Source organism: Macaca fascicularis, chromosome 13 (assembly GCF_037993035.2).
Source record: "Macaca fascicularis isolate 582-1 chromosome 13, T2T-MFA8v1.1".
NCBI lineage: Eukaryota > Metazoa > Chordata > Mammalia > Primates > Cercopithecidae > Macaca > Macaca fascicularis.
The window spans coordinates 18,310,290-18,324,916 of NC_088387.1; the positions used below are offsets into that span (position 1 = coordinate 18,310,290).

Consider the following 14,627-nt stretch of genomic DNA (forward strand, 5'->3'; position numbering starts at 1 on the left):
CCCACATACATGAGTTTGAGACTGTATTTTAGTATTGACTTCTAATTTAATTGGGTTGTGCTCAGAGAATATGATCTGTGTTATTTTGATGATTCTAGGTATTTGTTGTGTTCTTTGCGACCTAGTATGTGGTCAAAATTTTAAATAATCTATGTATCACCATCTGTTTTTAAATGATCTATGATGACCATTTATCTTTGGCCGCAAAGTTTTACACACGCACACACCCATTAGATAATGCTTGTTACTTTTGTTTTTCAAATCTTTCATAACCTAGTACTTTTTAAATTGCTTGATTTATCAACTTTTGATAAAGTTAAATGGGTTGAAATCTTAGACTTGCAGTTCTGCCAATTTGCTTACTATATTTTGAGGTGTGTGTGTGTTAGACACATATGCATTTAGGCCTGTGACAGCTTCTGAGTGGGTTGGTGCCTTGATTATTATGTAGTCTCTCCCCTATTATAATCTGTCTGCTATTGCTAGCATTTAAATAGTGTATAGTTTTCCGTTCCTTTATTTTCAGCCTTTCTGTGTGATTCCATCTTAGATGGTATCTTGGAAGCAAGATGTATCTGGACTTTTTAGAAATCTAATCTGATCATTTTCTGTCTTGGAGTAGGTAAGTTTCCATTGGCTGTCATTACAGACATACTTCAGTTTGTTATTATTTTGCTACCATGTGTTTTGGGTTTTTTGGGGTTTTTTTTGGTTTTGTTTTGAGACAGAGTCTCACTCTGTCACCCAGGCTGGAGTGCAGTGGCACAATCTCAGCTCACCGCAACCTCCACCTCCTGGGTTTAAGTGATTCTCCTGCCTCAGCCTCCCTGGTAGCTGGGATTACAAGTGCTTGCCACCACGCCCAGCTAATTTTTGCATTTTTAGTAGAGACAGGGTTTCTTCACGTTGGCCAGGCTGGTCTCGAACTCCTGACCTCAGGTGACCTGCCTGCCTCGGCCTCCAAAGTGCTGGGATTACGGGTTTGAGCCACCACACCTGGCTGTGTTTTGTTTTTAAATTCTCTTTTTTTCATCTTTCCTGCCTTTTTCTATTACTCTGTGACCTAATGAGTAAGGGAGTGAGCCCCGTGAAGAGTGGAGTCTGCCATCAGGAGTGGACTATCCCTGGCATCCCAGAGCAGGCTGCTGTCTTGAAGCAGTCAGTGCTCCTAGGGCTGAGCCACTGGCCCTGAACAACCATTCCTTGGATAAAGAGTGAGGCTAACTCAAGACCCATCCTAGTTCCATAACATAACTCTGTTTCCAAAGTCTTTTTTTGTTTGTTTGTTTGCCTGACATTGCAGGGCACCTACTCTGTGCTCACTGCTGGTATCACACAGGGGAATGACCAAAGCTCCTTGGCCTCACACACCCCCACTTAGTGAGAAGGTTACCTGTGGAGACAGCTCCCTTGCCAGGTGATAAGAGCTATGATGGAAGCACCCACAGAATGTTTGAAAAGACTTGGCAAAATTGGGGCCATGGTGTTGCCTTTGTCAACAGCTGGATGAAGCTGATCAGCAGCCATCCCTTTGGGCAGGTCCATGCTCCATTTCTCCACTGTCTTCACCAAGGCCCGACTAGGTTAGGCAAACAAGGCCCAAGGAGCCAACTTTAAGGAGGCACTCACCTCCCAGTGCTAGCCTTGTACTTGCAAAGCCCCAAGAGTGAGTGCTTCCTTAAAACATGCATCCTGGGCACCTTCCTAGCCTTGCCCTAGCCCTAGTCCTGTCCCTGGTCTCCACCACTCCCTACTGCCTCCCCCAACAGTGAGGCCTGTATAAATGGTCACATCCTGCTTGCTCTGTTGTTTGTCTACTGCTAGAGTTAAGAGAAATGTGAATTTTCTGGTATGCTTGTCTCCATCAAAACTGAGTAAACAAAATATAGACCAAAAAGAGTCCTGGACTTCACCTGCCTGATTCACCTGTTACATTCCCCATGGTCTTGAGTTTGAGAACCTGAGGTTCTCAGCCTGACTACAAGGTCCGTGAGTGCCAAGGGCAAGTGTCCCATAGTAGGAACTTTAGTCAGAGGAACAATGGGAACAAATGTCTTTTAGAAAAATAACTCTGGCTTTGGCGGTCTGAGAGATGATGTGGACTGAGAAATTAAGAGGTTCCTGAAAAGGTGAGGGCATAGAGAAGCGAAGGGGAGGGCAGCTGTGCTCACTGCAGGAGTCAAGACAAGGTTGGATGAGGTAGGACTTAAGAATTTCTAGATGATTCTATCAAGACTTCCTGGTCAGTGGTGAGGCCTTAAACAAGAAGGGAATATGGAAGAAAGTGGACATTTGCTTTGGGTAAGCTGAGTTTGAAGTCAGGACATCAGTGTATGCTGGCATCACAAGGACCATTGCTGAGAAGACTCCCCCCACCACACAGACCCCTCCCTCCACTCTGGGCTCTCTCCAGGGCAGGAGTCCCACATGGCTTCTCAAATATGCCTCTGCATAAAATATCCCCCAGCCGGACAGCCAGGTTAACTTATTGTTAGCAGGCTGAAAAGAAGGCTGCTATTTCACAGCAGAGATAAAAGTTAATCACAGATTAGGACTGCCCAGAAAATATCGATGACTTCATCCACCTGAGTACTAGCCTGGGGGAAGTGTTCACCACTCCTTAGTTGTCAGACCAGTCCAGCCAGTTCCCCGACTCCCTCTTTAAAATGCAGGCCCAGACTTTAACAAAAGCCTGGACCCATGAATAGACAGCATTCATAGGCTGGTTCTGAGTCATTCTGCAGACCTACTGCGTGCCCTGACTTCAAGACTTCTGATTGGAGAAGGTCTCTGCTTACCTTCCGCCCTGCCTTGTCACCGGACTCTCCCTCCCACTCTCCCTCTCTCCCTCTCTCATTACAACTTTTATCTGGCGGCACCATCACCCCGGGAGACTCCAAAACAGAAAAGCAGACAGACAGTGGTTACAAAATAAAAGGCCTGTGTTTGGAGGTAAGGGGATTTCTCCGTTCTGACCATCCAGATTGAGGACTAGAGAATCTGTCCCTTTGGGTAAGATGAAAATGGATGAAATTCAAGCTGTGTTTGAAATAAAGATTTCATAAGTTATTATTGTTGGTTCCAAAGTATTAGGCAAATACTACAGGGGTCCATGGGGAACCCACAGAGCGGGACACAGAAAGCAGAAAGCTCTCGTAGGATAGTACAGGCAGGGGCACCAACTCTGTCCTCCTGAACCGGCGGATCACCATCACACATTGAAGTTGTGAGCTCAGCGGGGTAAAATGCACACTACACAGATACCCCTGAAGCATGTGACATTCCCCAACACCTCCAGCTTTGGCTATAACAGAACTAGCGTGGATGCCAAAACAAGATGTCCCACATGGTTAAAGAACCTGAGGACTCTTTTTGTAGCGGAATAGTTGACTATGCCATTGTTATTCCCAAAGACGGAAGATGGAATCATCAGAAATTACAGTGACAGGGGTTCCTGTTTGGTAGTATGCCCAAGTGGTAAGGTCCAAACCCTCAGTCTCACTTTCAAGGCCCTCCACGATCCGCAACTCCCCTCTTCCTCCTCCTTTTCTTTTCTAAGCTTTTTCTTACTATTGCCCTTCCCAGGGCCTGCACCCACCAACTGTTCCAAATATCACTGGTTGGTGATACCACGAATGATGAACCATGGGGCTGGCCTTCTCTCCAGCTCAGAACACATCTGCTTTAGCTCAAGCCTGTCCAACCCACGGCCTGCAGGCTGCATGTGGCCCAGGACAGCTTTGAATGTGGCTCAACATAAATTCATAAACTTTTTTAAAGCATTATGAGACTTTTTGCGATGATTTTTGTTGTTGTTCATCAGCTATCATTAGTGTTAGTGCATTCGATGTGTGGCTCAAGGCACTTCTTCTTCCAGTGTGGCCCAGTGAAACCAAAAGATTGGACCCCCCCCCCACCGCAGTCTTTATGCTCATCGAAATGTCCACTTCCTTCAGGCCCCAATGTGTTCCAGCTCCTCTGAGAAGCCTTCCTTGGGTTCCCACTCTCTTGGAAATTTTCTCCTCCGACACCTCCCCTAGCATACATTGACCTCCTACTCAGTCATCCTCTGGGCCAGCCATTTGGCACACAGTGGTGCAAGAATGGTATAAGCAGTACACGTTGTTGTGTTTCTGCAGAAGCCATGTGGGGAGAGAATGAGTTGGGGGGCCAGGATCTGGAAGCTTCCAGTGGATGAAGAGGATGATGTCAGTGCTACTACCAGGTGGGAAGGCTCCGGATTATTAAGAACCAAACAGGTGGTGTTCCAGGGGTCAAGGAGACAGAGCCCAGAGTGTGCAGGCCACTCAGAATATGCAGGGGAAGAGCAGGATTGGATTCAGGAGCTGGAGGGACCCTAGGAGAAGACAGGGAGACTAAACTGACACCCTCCACCACAGGGAGTAGAAAGGCACAAGTGCGGATAAGAGGATCAATCAAAGCTCCATTCTGTTCCCAATCCATCCAGTCCCGATGCTCCAGAGAGAAGGGGAGGCACCTGTACACAGGTACTGGGCGTGATTGAGGAGACAGTGCCCAGGAGCCCAACTTCCTCGAAGCGAGAGAAAGGACAGAGAGAGTAAGATCTGTGAACTTCCACATTTTAGAGAATTTGGGAGACCCATGTTGGATTTGGACCGTGGTTCTTATTTGTATTATTTTCTAAGTGGTAGATGTGCTTAATCCCAGCACCTGGTAAACCGATGACAACAGCGGCTTTCTGACCAGAAGGACCTTGCCACTTGATAGCACACGCTGTACCTCGCTTGCATGTCCCCGCTTCCAAGCTTTGGGGATTTCTAGGACTGTTTTCTCCTGGTTTCCTTGTGTCGTGTGGGCTCCTTTATACAATATCTCCATATAATAGTGCATGACACGCTCTATTACAAAACACAAACGTGTCTCTCCAAGACAGCCTGGGGGCAGCGAGCTGGGGCGTGGCAAGGAGACCAACTGGAACGACAGGGGAGCCCTAGTGGATGCACAGAGCACCGCTCTTACACCACAAGCCTGCTGCCCCAGCGTGATTTAACCCGTGACGAAAGCAGAGCGTTTAATATGTTCTACAGATTTTTAAAAAAAGAACAATAGTGCTTGTCCCAAGTGTGGGATGGAGGCACACACTCTTCTGAGATGTGGAGCAAATTTCATATCTCAAAAGAGAAAAAGGATGACAGTTCCTGCTCAGTCACCAAGTCTGATCCTCAGCCCTGGAACTCCTCAGCCTGCCTGAGCCCAGAAGTGAGGGTCCTTGTGAACACCACAGAAATGCAATGACTGTTTTGATTTTCCATAAGGGACAGCACACTGTTCCAGGAGGCATATCCAATCTAAATGAACTAGCATCTGTAAAACTTCCTAGCACAGTCCCAGCACACCGCAGAAGCTCAACTAATGTTCTTTTCCCTTCCCAAGAAACCCTGAAGCCTTTGAAGGAACCATGATTGGGAAGGCATCAGGATTTGCTTTTTGCCGGCATAAATTTGGACCACCGGTCTGCCCGCAGTGGCCCCTGCCAGCGGCCGTGGGCTGCTAGGAAAGCACACCACACACACCCACCTGCCCCCCGCAAGGAAGACCCCATTGCCCACCGATGTCCTCTTTCCGGTGTCCCTCACGTTCCTGGCTGAGACCCTCCCTTCGGTCACGCCATGAGGTCAGGGCCTGGGTTGCCATTGTCTCCCGGAAGCCAGTGCAGCACTTGGAGCTCAGAAGATGCACACAGCTCTTTGTTAAAGAACAAAGAAATGGGGGACATTTTTAAAAAGAAAATAAACAAAAAGAGGATGAGATGAAGACTGTGGCTGAGGCTTTGTTTTCAGGCTGAAAGCAGGACACTCAGCCCATTCTCAATGAAACTTCAGCATCGATAATTCAAATGTCTTAGAAATTGTACATTGGAAGGGGAAATAAAATGTTTTTTCCAGCTCTTTTAGGCTTACAGATATCTAAATGAAGCACGGATTGTAGAATGTTGCTCAGAAGGGAATTAAATTTGGATTTCATCCTTCCCAGGGACTTGGGGCTCTGCTTGTCACTTTGACTCAAATGGAGAGTCCCTGCCACCTTCATCTGACCACACTGTGCTAAGCACGCAGCCCCAGGGTATAGCTAAGCCCTACACCAGCTGCAGTGAGCCACTTGGCTGGGTGCCCTCCTAGATCCTCCCTGCCCTGTCCCCTGGCTCTCTGTCCCCTGCCATCCTCTTCTCTAGGACTGTTGAAACTTCTCCTCATCTGCTCAGCTTCACACAAAAGGGCTCATATTTTACAGGCTCAGAGCTCCCTTCCCGTGTGTTGGCAAATTAACACATCACATTGCTTGCGTTTAATCTTCAGGTACTTTTTCTCTTTTTTTACTTATAAAATTAATGTAAGTGTATGCTCTCGTAATCAACACAATTTAGATAAAATCCCTTTTTGCAGAGGAAATACACTGCAGAAAACCATTTAGATAAAGCAAGAGTTCCTCTGGGACCTCCCACTCCCATTTGCATTTTCTTTTCTGTGAACTAGCTGGTCATCTTCTTTATCGATTTGTCTATGAGGTTGTTGATCTTGGTCTTTTTTCTTATTAATAGATAGGAGATCTTCATAGAGCCTAGATAACAATCCAGAATTCATGTGTATACATACGCATTTATCTATATGTATATGTATAAGCACATTACACACATACATATACATATGCACACATACAAATATCTTAGAAATATCTTCTCCAACTCTGTTGCCTGTCTTTTATCTCAGCTTATAGAGGTTTCTGATTTTGAATCAGAAGTCTCACATTTTGTTGAAGGTAGACATCACTCTTTCTCTATTTGCTTTTGTGATTTGTGTCTTGCTCAAGGTCTTCCCTTTCCTACCTCCATGTCATAAGCATGTTCGCCACTATTTTCTTTCAGTCCTTAATCTTTCTTCCATAGGTAGCCAATGTCCAGCGCGTTTGGTGATGACACCTCCTCGGTGAAGTGCAAGGCCACCTTGACCCCAGCTCCCATGGGTCTGTATTCAGGGGAATTTTGAGGTTGTTTTTGCGGCAGGGCGTCAGGAACTCCTTCCTCTCTGATTCTTGGAAAAGTGTACTGTTTGCTACTGGCTTTCTGGTCTCTCCTCCCTGCGCAGGTGCGGTGTGGAGGGTAATCAGAGTCAGTCCAGAGGTTGCTCAAAGTTTCAGTTTATCTCCAGCCACTATTTGCTAACTCATTTGAGAATTCTGCCAAGATAAACATCAGACAGACCCTCCTATGGTTCACTCAGTCTGCTCCCGGGAAAACTAGGACATGTGTCTGCCCGGCTCTCCTGGCATCCCTGAGAGTGACTGATCTCTGAGTGACCTTTCATTGGCCAGGCTCCCCCAAGGGAAATGTCCACCAGCAGAAAAAGTAGGAAAAAAAATCCCTTTTTGCAGAGGAAATGCACTGCAGAAAACAAACCTAGTCTAACCCTCCCTTTTAAAACATAGCTTTTAGACTGAAAGAGTTCACCCTTCCTCCCTCCCCCCGGTCACTCTTGAGATGACAATTTCAAATCCCACATAACATTCACAGTGTGTTATTCCCATGCAATTACCTTGCTAGGTTTCATACATTTAGAACACTGAGGCGGACAGCGGATGCTGCTCCTCAGTCTCCTGGTTATCGGGACACTCCTACGCTCAGACGGGTCCACAATGCACCCTTCTCCCACTCTTCATGCCTTTTCTGGCCAACCCTCTTGCTCTCCCAGAGGATTTTAAAAATCTGTCTTGCTCCAAAAAGCAAAGAATGACAGGTGCTTCAGAAAAATACCTAACTGGAAGATCCACTCCCTGACCATGGAGAGCCCACTACGGGCCTAGAAACGCGAGGCAGGGACTTGAAGATGCTGCACACATCCTGTGTGGGAGTGGGAGGAAAGCTGCTGCTTCCTTAGCATTGAAACAGAGAGGGTCATTTCAGCCTTGCAGGGGATGACCAGCCGCCACTGGAATTACATGATGGCATCACATTTGCTCCTCATGTCAACATTCCAGTGTGGGAACGACTGCTCCCTGAAGACACTCGTGGCGCGATAAACACCAGTCAGTGGAATCAAGGCAAGGGTGAGGTCCTCTTCCTTCTGCCTCCTTCTCACCATGGCACCTTGAGAGAGGCCCTTTTCCCCTCGGGCTCTTCCATTTTCTCATTTGCAAAATGAAGAGGATCCCATCTTCACCACCGTGTTTAAAAATGACACAAGCTCACCAAAAACCTCTGCCGCCTCGAAGATACGGAATCGCTGTTGAGGCTCCTTGTCTGAGAGTCGGGGCTCTGCTCCCCTCGGGCCCAAGTCTACCAATTGTTCTTTGGAAAACAAAAGTTGGCGGCATTAAAACTGGGCTGTTCCAAGTGTTCTTTATGTTTTATACATTTTATAAAGTGAAAGTCAATATTTAGATGATTGTTAGAAATGTCTCTTGGGGGCTTTATGGTTTTCTAACATGGAGTCAGGGGACATGTTACCTCGGCAGGAACATGTGGGCCAGGGCTGAGAGGAGGGAACCATGTCAGGGAGGCTGGTGCCTGGGGAGGGAAGGTCTCCTCCTGTGGAGGGCCTGGCCCTCATGGATTCCCCACTTCCAGGCGACTTTGTGACCTCAGAGAAGCTAATCTGATGTGCAGGCTACTGACATTGCCCATGCCGTTCCTGCCTGGCCGATGGAACCCCCTGTCTGGAATCTGTGGATGGCAGACCCCCTGATAGTGTGGAGCGTGGGTTTTTTGAAGTAGGTCTGTCATTGTCATCCAGGCTGGAGTGCAGTGGCACACATCACCACACCAGGATAAATCTTTTATTTTTTGTAGAGACATGGTCTCACTATGTTGCCCAGGCTGGTCTTGAACTCCTGGGCTCAGGAGGTCCTCCTGCCTCGACCTCCCAAAGTGCTGGGATTACAGGCATGAGCCACTGTGCCCAGCCTTGGAACATGATTTTTAAAGGGACCTCTGAGGTGAATTTGAAAACCAGTTCAGGAAGTTGGAAAGGAGAAATTCCTAGAATCCTGTGTGACTGCTGGGTTCCCTTAGTATTTCCAGTGCCAAGAGGGAGCTGAAGTCGAGAAGAGCAGATGACACGGGAGTCTTGCCAAATAGGGAGACGGGGCCAGGGTGCAGGGGAGGTAAGGCTCTGTGCCCAGCTGTGGGGGAGAGAGGAATCTTCTGGAAGTCCTCTGGGATGGTGGTGCCCATTTCTTTTGCTAAAGCCAGTGTTAACAAGGGTTTCAGTCCCAACCATGCCCCATACCCTGGCTCCCCGATCCTGCCCCAGCTCAAGCTTCCCTGTAATGGGTTTTCACCCCATTTCTCCTCTTGCACTTGCCTCTCCCCTGTTACCCCGTCAATGATACCGTCAAAGAAATTGGACCTGGACTGGTCACTGCAGTACATGACTGCATGTAGTACGTGACGAATTCCACTCCACCAGCCCGGAAAGGTCATCTCTTGTAGTTGCCTCAGCTGCAAAGTAGGGTTACTAATACCAGCCTGGCAGACTGTGTGATTACACTTAGTAAGAGGACTCAGGTTAAGAACATTCCTAAGGTGCTCTCCAAAGAATCCCAGGGACTGTGAATAAAATGTTAAAATGACCTTTCTCCCTTCCTTGTCCCTGCATCTCATTTATCCTTGAGAGAAGGCCCATGAGGTGTTTCCCTGACGCCAACTTCCAGGTAACACAAACTTCAGGGGGAACCTCTAAGCACTTAAATAAAGCACATTATTCTCCTAGCATTTTATGTGACCGTAATTCTAGAACTGTACACATTTTCTGCCTTTAGAAGCAATGCACAGGGAATTGGAGTGAAGGGTTTTCTTCAGGACTCAGGAGGGCAAGTGACAGGACTCTCCCTGGTGTTGTATTATGCAAATGAGCGCCCGCCCATCAGTCCTGGGCCCTTCACCATGCAGACCAAGACTGGGCGTCATTTTGTGTCAATTATCTCTCTCTCTCTCTCTCTCTCTCTCTCTTTTTTTTTTTTAGTTTACATGAAGGCAATTTATTAACAGAAAACATTTTGAGGAGTCTTGTTCACAGATGGCGACCATGGCAACCCCTGTTCCTGCAGGTGCTGTTGGAGGAGATGGGAATGACATCCTCAATGCACCTGATCTTCATACCTAAGCGGGCTCCAGGTCCAGGGATCTCAGTCCTATTTCCTTCTGTGGCCTGGAGTTTGATGTAGGGCAGTGATGCCTGGCTCCTTGCACCTCTACACCACATAGACCACATCCTGGGTGGCCAGCGTGGCAGCATGTGGAGAGGATTCATCTGACCAGCCTTTACCTTCATCCCACCAGTCACACAGCACATTTTTTTTTTTTTGCCAGAAAGATCAGTGACATGGACAAATGTGTCATTGAAGGATGCAAAGATATGATAGATATCAAATACATTCTCTCCTTCAGCCTCCTGAGCTCCAGGGCTGATGACCTGTTCTTCCTTCTTTTCCTTCCCCTTTCAAGGTATCATTTCTGTGCATCATCTCCAGACTCTGCACCAAAAAGCCCTGTGAATTCTTAGATCTGTCTTTGAAGTCCCTTTTCTTTCTGTGTCCTGTTGCCAGCTGCCATCTCTGGCTCTCCCTGCCTCCTCTTGGCTCTCCACCCTACCTTAGCTCTCAACTACTCTCCGAGGAAAACTCAACACCAAGGGTGGTCAGAATGGCCTTTAATAGGGAGGTGTTGATGAGTTTGTGGCAGCTCAGAGGCTCTCCGTGTTGGAGCCGTGCATTCTTAGCCCTGAAAAAACACAGGCTGTTGCTGTGGGTCTAGCTGCCAGATCCAGGGGCCCTGCTTGCATTTGTATAATACACCTCCCACTTTGTGGCTGGGTGTGCCCTCGGATTTATTTTAGAATAGTTATTTTCTATGTCCGTGGGGAATTGTGCTACTAGCACGGCACTTTATTGGAAGGATCCAATAAAGAAAGCAGTGGGTGGTCTCTTGAACTTGTGTTATAATATAATCGTATTACAATAGGAGGCAGCATGGTTTAGTGGCTCAAAGTTTAAGCTGCTTGGTTGTGCCATTACTAGCTCTATGCAGTTTCTGGCTCCATTAAATTACTATATGCAAAGAGATCAGCAGAGCAGAGGCCTGCATCTCTGCTGAATCCTGTCAAGTCCTCATATGAGGGCCTGGCACAGATTATGGGACTGAGAGGATGCCCACCCCTCCCTGGAAAGCAGGGTGAGGGGGGCAGGGAAGGGGTGGGAAGCTGTCAGGACGGGGGGCCTAGCTTGATGGTGGCTTTGTCACATCCCATATTTAGCCTAAGATGGAGCTATTTTGGAGCTGATTCAGTTCCTGGGGATTTTTTTTTTCTTTTTATAAGATTCAGAACCACTCTGAGCTAAAACCAAACTTTATCTGTAAAACAGAAATAATACTAGCTGCCTAACAGGGCTATTGTGGAAGTTAAATGGAGAAATGTACCTCAAAGGCTAAGAACAGGGCCCAGGCAGGACAAGCACTCAACAACAGCTAGCACTCAACAACAAGCACTCAACAACAGCTAGCACTCAACAACAAGCACTCAACAACAGCTAGCACTCAGCAGCTAGCACTCAACAACAGTTAGCACTCAGCAACAAGCACTCAACAACAGCTAGCACTCAACAACAGCTAGCATTCAACAACAGCTAGCACTCAACAGCACTACAGTGTTGTATGTTATTGAGTGCTTATCCTGTCCTGGGCCCTGTTCTTTGAGGGCTCTGTTCTTTGTTCTTTGCTATCTTTGACAGCATTTCTTAAATCATTTTTGAAAATTATTTTTCCCTTTCTTTTTTTGTGAAATAATTTCCCTATAGCCACCAGGCACAGAGCAATGGGGTAAGGGTCTTTTTTTTCTGTTTTTAACAGCACAGCCTTCTTAGCAAACCTTTCCTGGCCTTCTTTAGAGTGGCCTCAGATGGACACTGTGTTGCATTTGAGAGTTGTATATCAGGCAGGCCTTTAATACTGGTTGACACTTTTTGGGGTTTCATGGCACTAGGGAGACCACTTTCTGTTCCTCCTGAGGAGTAGACTGAGTCAGGCTGTTGGGTGGGGGTGACACTTCTCTGTCATCTCCTATAAGACCCCAAGAACCCATGAATTGTTCCCCCACAGAGGTCTTCACATTGCGATGAGAGGAGGCAAACTCTTGTGAGACCCTGGAAGAAGTATCGATAGTGTTCAACAATCCCAATCCCAAGTCAAGGTGAGAATTCTTTTTAATTTCATGGGAACCCTGAGTTGAAGGAAGCCCTGCTCATCCTGTTAACATGGCGGTGGCTGCTGGGACCAGAGTCAAACAGCATGCTGAATAGGCTCTGGCTCTCTTCTGACTCAAAAATCCCAGAGTAGTCTTGGACCAGGTCTGAAGAAGATGCTTTATATGCTGCAGCACAGGATGTTTTGGGCTTTTGGGTCTTTTCATTAAGAATGTGTAACTATTACCTCCCTGTTGGGTGAACCTGTGGAACTAAAACTTGAGGCGGGATGCATTCTTCTATCTCTTAGGACAAACCTCTCCAGACAGTCTCCCTGGAAGTGAGCCATGGGGCATGCTATTGTAGTTGGAGAGCCAGCCATGCTGTGAGGGAAGAGAGCGCTGCCATGGTCTGAACATTTGTGTCCCCCCAGACTTCATATGGAGAAACCTAGCCCCCAGTGAGGGCATTAGGAGGTGGGGGCCCTGGAAGGTGATTAGGTCATAAAGGCAGAGCTGTCATTAATGGGATCAGTGCCCTTATAAAAGAGGCCCCAGAGAGTCTGTCTGCCCCTTCCACCACGTAACGATACAGCAAGAAGGCACCATCTATAAACCAGGAAATAGGTTCTCATTAGACACCAAATTTGCCAGTACCTTGGTCTTAGACTTTCCAGCCTCCAGAACTGGGAGAAATAATTTCTCTTGTTGATAAGTCACCCAGCTTATAGTATTTTGTTACAGGAGCTCAAATGCCTTAAGACAGTGGCACTTAGAATCAGAGGCTTGGGGCCACACTCCTTGAAGTTAAACTTGGCTTGTGACTCACTTTGGCCAATGAAATGTGAGTTGCGGTAATGATGTCTCTTCTGGGAATAGACCTTCAAGCCCAAGGCTTGATACACCATGCCCCCTTTCCCCTGCCATAAAGACTAACAGCACTACTGTGGGGGATTCTTCCATCCAACCCTCCTAAGTAAAGTGACACAGAATAGAACCTTGCTGAGTCAAGATGGCCGTATAGCATGCACAAGAGATAAATGTGTGCTGGGTGCAGACACTGAGTCTGAGTTTATTTTTTACCAGAGCATAACCAGCCTGTCCTGGTGAATATAGTTAACAGCCAACAGTATTCCCTAATTGCCACATTTTACACATGACCAGTGGAGCCTTATAAATTTGAGAGCTAGGAATCTTCCCATTTTACAGATGAGAAAACTGAGACCCTGAGCAGTAACAACTCATACTTGATGCTGAAACTCAACCTTAACCACCTACCAACACCTACCAAGCCTGATCTGCAGCAGGCAACCGGCACATTCACATTGAATCTCTCAGACATTCGCTCTGGGCTGAGCAGACATTGGCAGAAACTGACCCCTTCCTTTGTTTCTGAGGCAAGAGGAGGCATTTCTCATGGGAAAAGGGGTGAGGACAGGAAAGACGGCTCCTAGGAAACACACCTATCCATCTAAGTCCCCAGGAAGCCAAGTCAAAGGTGTAGTGTCGCTCTATACCCATCGCTTGGCCCTACTGTGCCTGGAATCCCCCCATGAAGCCACCAGAAACAAAAATTTCTGGGAAAAGAGATGGTGGGGCTTTCCTCAGACAGTAATGAGTTATTCTGGATCAAATGCCCACTGGGCCAAGAAGGTGAGTGGCCTAGTCAGTTTGGACTGCCATAGTGGAATACCATTGATGGGATGACTTGTAAACAACTGAAAATTACTTCTCACCGTTCTCAAAGTCCAAGATCAGGTCCCAGCATGGCCAGGTTCTGGCAGGGACCCTCTTCCAGGTTGAAGACTTCAACGTCTCATTTTCTTGCGTGGTGGAAAGAGAGTGAGAGAGCTCTCTGGGGTCTCTTTCATAAGGGTGCTAATCCCAGTCATGAGGGCCCCACCCTTGTGACCTCATCACCTCCCAAAGGCCTCATCTCCTAATATGATCACCTTGGGGGTTAGGATTTCTACATATGAATTTGGCAGGACACAAGCAATCAGTCCATAACTGTGACACACAGGAGGAAACTGCAGGCCAGATGAGGAGAGTGGTAAGGAAGGGAACAGGTGCTTCCTCTCTGCAGGGCAGCTGTCAATCCGCTGAGCATCTGCAGGTGGGAAGATGTCCAAGTGCTGCCAGAGCATCCCATTTTCCAAGAGTAGTTGGAAAATATAGATTTTCTTTTTAACATGAAAGGTCAGCTCCTGATCTTTACATCTTGATAGTTCATTAAACAACTTAAAATGCATGTGTGCCAAGCAAAACACATTCCAGACTGTAGCCCCCAAGCCTTCAGTCTGTGACCTCTGGAAAGATCTAGCATCATTTTGCTACTTGAAGGAATGTTAGTGGGGGCAGAATCTCCTCATCTGAACAAGGAATATGTCTGGAAATGCAGTCACCCGCCTGACA

At 47.2% G+C, this 14,627-nt stretch overlaps 1 pseudogene; it reads right to left on the reverse strand.

Annotated features, from left to right (window-relative positions):
- The window catches only part of LOC135966778 (small ribosomal subunit protein uS11-like), a 30,517-nt pseudogene continuing 15,890 nt past the window's right edge, over window positions 1-14,627 (reverse strand).